This window comes from Arachis hypogaea, chromosome 4 (assembly GCF_003086295.3).
Source record: "Arachis hypogaea cultivar Tifrunner chromosome 4, arahy.Tifrunner.gnm2.J5K5, whole genome shotgun sequence".
Lineage (NCBI taxonomy): Eukaryota > Viridiplantae > Streptophyta > Magnoliopsida > Fabales > Fabaceae > Arachis > Arachis hypogaea.
Genome location: NC_092039.1, coordinates 26,093,281 through 26,099,831, shown reverse-complemented (window position 1 = coordinate 26,099,831; position 6,551 = coordinate 26,093,281). Strand labels below are relative to the sequence as shown.

Below are 6,551 nucleotides of genomic sequence, written 5' to 3'. Positions count from 1 at the left end.
TCCATACTTTGCCCAAGATTTGATGGCCCAAACTAGCGTTCAAAGTCACCATCAGAATTCCCAGCGTTAAACGCCGGAACTGGCACAAGGATGGGAGTTAAACGCCCAAACTGGCACCAAAGCTGGCGTTTAACTCCAAGAAGAGTCTCTACACGAAATTGCTTCAATGCTCAGCCCAAGCACACACCAAGTGGGCCCGGAAGTGGATTTTTATGTCATTTACTCATCTCTGTAAACCCTAGGCTACTAGTTCTCTATAAGTAGGACCTTTTACTATTGTATTTTCATCTTTTGATCATGTTTTTATGATTGAACCCTCTTTGGGAGGCTGGCCATTCGGCCATGCCTAGACCTTGTTCTTATGTATTTTCAACGGTGGAGTTTCTACACACCATAGATTAAGGTGTGGAGCTCTGCTGTACCTCGAGTATTAATGCAATTACTATTGTTCTTCTATTTAATTCCGCTTGTTCTTATTCCAAGATATCACTTGTTCTTCAACTTGATGAATGTGATGATCCATGACACTCATCATCATTCTCACCTATGAACGTGTGCCTGACAACCACCTCCGTTCTACCTTAGATTGGGTGGATATCTCTTGGATTCTTTAACCGGAATCTTCGTGGTATAAGCTAGAACTGATGGTGGCATTCAAGAGAATCCGGAAGGTCTAAACCTTGTCTGTGATATTCTGAGTAGGATTCAATGATTGAATGACTGTGACGAGCTTCAAACTCGCGATTGTGGGGCGTTAGTGACAGACGCAAAAGAATCACTGGATTCTATTCCGACATGATCGAGAACCGACAGCTGGATAGCCGTGCCGTGACAGGGTGCGTTGAACATTTCCACTGAGAGGATGGGAGGTAGCCACTGACAACGGTGAAACCCTTGCATACAGCTTGCCATGGAAAGGAGTAAGAAGGATTGGATGAAGACAGTAGGAAAGCAGAGAGACGGAAGGGACCAAGCATCTTCATACGCTTATCTGAAATTCCCACCAATGAATTACATAAGTATCTCTATCTTTATCTTTATGTTTTATTCATCATTCATAACCATTTGAGTTTGCCTGACTAAGATTTACAAGGTGACCATAACTTGCTTCATACCAACAATCTCTGTGGGATCGACCCTTACTCGCGTAAGGTTTATTACTTGGACGACCCAGTACACTTGCTGGTTAGTTGTGCGAAGTTGTGATAAAAAGTTGAGATTGCAATTGAGCGTACCATGTTGATGGCGCCATTGATGATCACAATTTCGTGCACCAGATGGCTTCATTACTACGTTAAGAGCCATGTTAACTTAGTTAATGTGGGTTTTAACATAGGGGCTTAAGGCAATTAGAGCGTTAGTGACAAAGGTGAGTGTCACTAACGCTCTCGAAGGTGATAGGTGCCCACGTTAAGAGCTACGTTAGCTAAGCTAACGTGAGACCTAACGTAGGGGGCAAAAGGCAAGCAACGTTAATGGGAAAAGTGATTCCCATTAACGTTTGCGAAAAGGGGCACAAGCCAACGTTAATGGGAAAAGTGAGTCCCATTAACGTTGGCCAAGAATTGAGAAGGAACGTTAGAAGTCACGTTAAGACTTCTAACGTTGAGAATAACGTGGGCATATAAGGGTGGAACGTTAGTGGAAAAGGTGAATGCCACTAACGTTCTCGCACCCAGAATTGTATTCCACGATTAATCTCACTAAGTGCCCGAGCCTAAATTCATATTTCTCTGCAAGATGGGCCCACTAAAGATGAGAATTGCTTCAACTCAAGGTCCAAAGCCCACATCCAAGACTTGAAGAACTCACTAGAAGATCATGAAGAGTGGTATATATAGGAGTAGTTTTGAACTAGCTAGATACTTTTGGGGACCTGGGAGAACTACTCTCTGCATATTTACTTTTCTGTACTTCTAGCATGGATTCTTCTTTTCTGCCATTTTTGATTCCTAGAGCTATGAACAACTAAACCCCTTTCATTGGGTTAGGGAGCTCTGCTGTAATTTGATGGATCAATATTAGTTTTTATTCTTCTTCTTCTATCTTTTCTCTTAATTTTACTAGAAAGCTTTCAATCGTAATTCAATTGGTTAGTTATCTTGTAAAAGAAACTCTCCATAATTAGATCTCTTCAGAACCTTGGAAGAGGAATGAAGAGATCATACTAGAATTGCTTTCTGATGCTGGACCAATTTGGGTTGGGATGGATATGTGACTATAATCCTACCAATACTTGAATTGGGAAATGTATGTGGTATAATCAGTGACCATACGTCATCTCTTCTCATGAGCAATTGACCAAGGAATTGGCTATTGATCAAGATTTGAGAGATTAGATTACCAAGGAATTGAGATTCAATCACTTAAGATTGCCAAGGAGATCAATGAATACATTGATTGAGGAAGAGATCAAAATGAACTTGATCTGGAGAATTACAACATCTCCTAAACCCAATGATCTCCCCATTTCTGATCTTACCCATTCTCTTTAATTTCTGCCATTTACTTTTATGAGTATTACCCCAATTCCCCATTTAAGATTTTGCACTTTAATTTCTGCTATTTACTTTCTAGTCATTTAAATTTCTGCATCTCAATCTAAATTCTGTTTAGCTCAACTAGCATATTCTTCTAACTAAAGTTGCTTGACCAATCAATCCTTGTGGGATTCGACCTCACTCTATAGTGAGTTTTACTTGACGATAATTCGGTATACTTGCCGAAGGAAAATTTGTTGAGAGACAAGTTTCCATGCATCAAGTTTATGGCGCCGTTGCCGGGGATTGATTTTGAATCAACAATGATTAGGCTAGAAGATCACTAGATTGAGCATTTTTTTCTTTTCGTTATTCTTTTCTATATTCAGTAATTTACCTTAGTTTGTTTTTAATTTCTTCCTCACCCCCTATACCCTCTCTATTTTCTGTTCTCTTTTCTTAGTTTATCATAATTCAGCTCACTAATACACTAACTGTTTGATAAATTGCATCACTCACACTAACAATCATTCTAACGAAAATTGTCTTCACTATATCTCCTGTTGTGCATTTTGTTTGTTGTATGACAGGGAGAAGAGAAGGAATCTCAACATCCTTTGATTCAGAACCTGAGAGAACCCTTTGGAGGCGAAAAAGGGAAGCAAGAGGAAAAAGAATTGTTGGTGTTGAGGAAGAGGAAGAGTATTTTGAACCCAACATGGAAGAGAATTTGGAGAACAATCATGAAGAAGAAGCTCATAATCATGCCAGGGAAGGCCATGCAAACCGGGTTGGGCATGAAAGGAGGGTCTTAGGATCCTATATCAATCATAATCTAGGAAACTGTGGAAGCAGCATTCAGAAACCCACCATACATGCCAACAATTTCGAGCTAAAACCTCAGCTCATCACTTTGGTGCAAAATAATTGCTCATTTGGAGGAGGTGCTCAAGAAGACCCTAACCAACACTTGACCACCTTCTTGAGGATTTGTGACACAGTGAAGTCAAATGGAGTCCACCCAGATGTCTATAGGTTGCTCTTGTTCCCCTTTTCACTCAAGGACAAGGCAACAAAGTGGCTTGAATCCTTCCCAAAAGAAAGTCTGACAGATTGGGAGGAGGTAGTGAACAAGTTTTTAACAAGATTTTATCCCCCTCAAAAGATTATTAGGCTAAGAACTGAGGTGCAGACTTTCAGGCAACAAGATGGTGAGACACTTTATGAAGCATGGGAGAGATTCAAAGACTTGACAAGGAGATGCCCACTAGAGATGTTTAATGAGTGGGTTCAACTTCACATCTTCTATGAAGGTCTTTCCTATGAGTCAAAGAAAGTTGTAGATCATTCATCATGAGGTTCTTTAAATAAGAAGAAAACTGTTGAAGAAGCCATAGATGTCATTGAAACAGTTGCTGAGAATGACTACTTCTATGCCTCTGAAAGAAGTAACACTAGAGGAGTAATGGAGCTGAACCACATGGATGCACTGTTAGCCCAAAACATGATCACCAAGCAGCTAGCAGATCTTACCAAGAAGGCGGAAGAGAACCAAGTTGTAGCAGCCATCACCTCATCACCAACTCATGAAGGAGTAAACATAGGAGAAGAAGGTGACTGGGGGCAAGCCAACTATGTGGGAAATTTACCTAGACAAGTCCATGATCCATACTCTAAAACATACAACTCTGGATGGAGAAATCACCCCAACTTTGGATGGGGAAACCAACAAGACCAAGGACAAGATCCGAGACGCTCCAACTTCAACTCCAACAACAAAGCCACTCATCAAAACACCTCACAGAGATATTACCAACATCCATCCAACCAACCTTCTCAACCACCTAATATCAACCCACCATCATCCACAGATGATAGACTTTCAACGATTGAGACTCTACTTGAAAACATGTGCAGAGAAGTCCAAGACAACAAGGTGTTTAAGGAAGAAGTGCGAGCCAACATCAAGAATAAAGGAGAAAACATCAAGAGATTGGAGTCCCAAGTAGGCTATCTATCTCAACAAATTCCCAAACCCACTGATGGATTCCCCAGTGATACAAAGAAGAATCCAAGAGGAGAACCAAAGAAAGTGAGATAGGAAGAATGCAAAATGATAACCACAAGTGATGAGGGAAGTATGAATGGAGTAGAACACCTCCAAAATAACCAACAGGAAAGTCAAGAGGAAGGAAGCTGTGCAACTCCACTCACATCCAAGGAAGAGCTAAAGAAAAAGGAGGCATTGAACCCATATGCACCCTTTCCCCACAGGCTTAAAGGTGGTGTAGCAGGGAGAATGTACTCAAGGTTTCTTGATATGTTTGCATCTTTAGATGTAAATATACCCTTCATTAAAGCCCTCCAACAGATGCCCTTCTACATCAAGTATATAAAGGAGCTACTAGCCAGAAAAAGTCCATTGAAGGGTGGACAAACAATCAATATGAACAGAGATTGTAGTGCTCTCATTCAACCAGGACCACCCACAAAGAAGGAGGATCCAGGAAGCTTCCACATTCCTTGTGCCATAGGAGAAACAATGATTGACAAAGGACTTTGTGACTTGGGAGCAAGCATCAACTTAATGCCTTTCTTTCTCATGAAGAAGCTCCAAATCAATGAACTAACTCCTACTGATGTAATTATCAGATTGGCGGACAAAACCCAAAAACAAGCAGTAGGAGTGGTTGAAAATGTGCTGGTGAAGGTTAGGAGCTACTATCTTCCCACAGATTTTGTTGTTTTGAAAATGGATGAGAATCCTATTTACCCCATCATTCTGGGAAGACCCTTTCTAGCCACAGCTAGAGCACTTATAGATGTAGAACGAGGAGAGTTAGTGCTGAGAATACATGATGAGCAGCTCGCTTTCAATGTTTACAACCTCTCACAAGGAGCAGATCACAAAGACAATAAGATAATAGAAGAGCCAAACGAGGAAGCACAAACAACACAATTGGAAGCCCCATTGGTTGAGAAGCCATATAGTCAGAAAGAACCATGTTCAAAGGTGATCCAAGAGGAACCAGACCCACCAGAGTCATGCAAGATTAATAACAAGAATCCCCTAGAGAAAGAATCCATAGAAAACAAGAAAACATCAATGGAAACAAGGAAAAGAATTCCAAAAGGATGGAGAAATAAGAAAATTCCTACAGACAATTTCTCACCAGGTGATGAAGTTATTTCTACATACTTTTCATCTATACCACCTCACCTACCCACTATTCCATCTCAGCTACCTCCTGTATATACTATCAATAAAATCTTATCCTTAGAGCATCTGGAGCTCGTCAACAAAGCTAACGGATATAGATTCACTGCAAGAGGAGAGGACTTCAAGCACTATCAACCACCTTGACAAAGAACCAAACGTCAAGCTAGTGACGCTAAAGAAGCACTTCATGGGAGGCAACCCATGTTCTATAACTCTCTCTTTCTTGAATTTCTAACAAGAGCAACAAAATAATTTCCATGGAATTTCAATCCAACTTTGACAACTAATATAAAGTTCCTCCACATGCAACGTATAGTGCATGATAAGTTTGGTGTTCAAACACATCAATTGAGGTTTGAACACACTTTATGAGAAAGATTTATGTCCCAAACTTGTTGTACCACAGGATCACAAACAAGTTTGGTGTGCTGACGTGCATGTTGAGTTGCTTCTAAAAAAAAAAAGAGAGAAAGGGGAGAGATTTTTGCTTCGTTAGTTCACCTTTTGAATTTTCCCACCAATTGTACAACTAATCTTCACATTCTCTCTTTGTCATATATAGGGAATCAAAAAGGATATTGATGGTACTTGAAAGGACAAGAGGTTCGGCCACTACACCAAGGGAATCTCACACTTGTCCTCATAGAGAATGTCCTTGGAAGTGTTTCCATGCAACATTGGGAATGGATGGCTTTGGAGACCAAATCAAGACCCCCATAAAGGAGCTAATCTTTGTGCTCCTTCAATCCTAAAACCCCAACCGTCCACTATCAAACACCATTATTAATCCACACCCTTCAATCAATTGCCATTTTCCTATTTAAACCTCTTCACACAACCTCTCCATACAC

The 6,551-nt window shown here is 40.5% G+C and overlaps 1 non-coding gene across 1 annotated transcript; it reads right to left on the bottom strand.

Annotated features, from left to right (window-relative positions):
* Positions 1 to 3,651: 3,651 nt before the first annotated feature.
* On the bottom strand, positions 3,652 to 3,759 carry LOC112798877 (small nucleolar RNA R71). The gene has a single exon (XR_003200474.1). It is a non-coding gene; the product is annotated as a small nucleolar RNA R71 (small nucleolar RNA).
* Between the last annotated feature and the right edge of the window lie 2,792 nt (positions 3,760 to 6,551).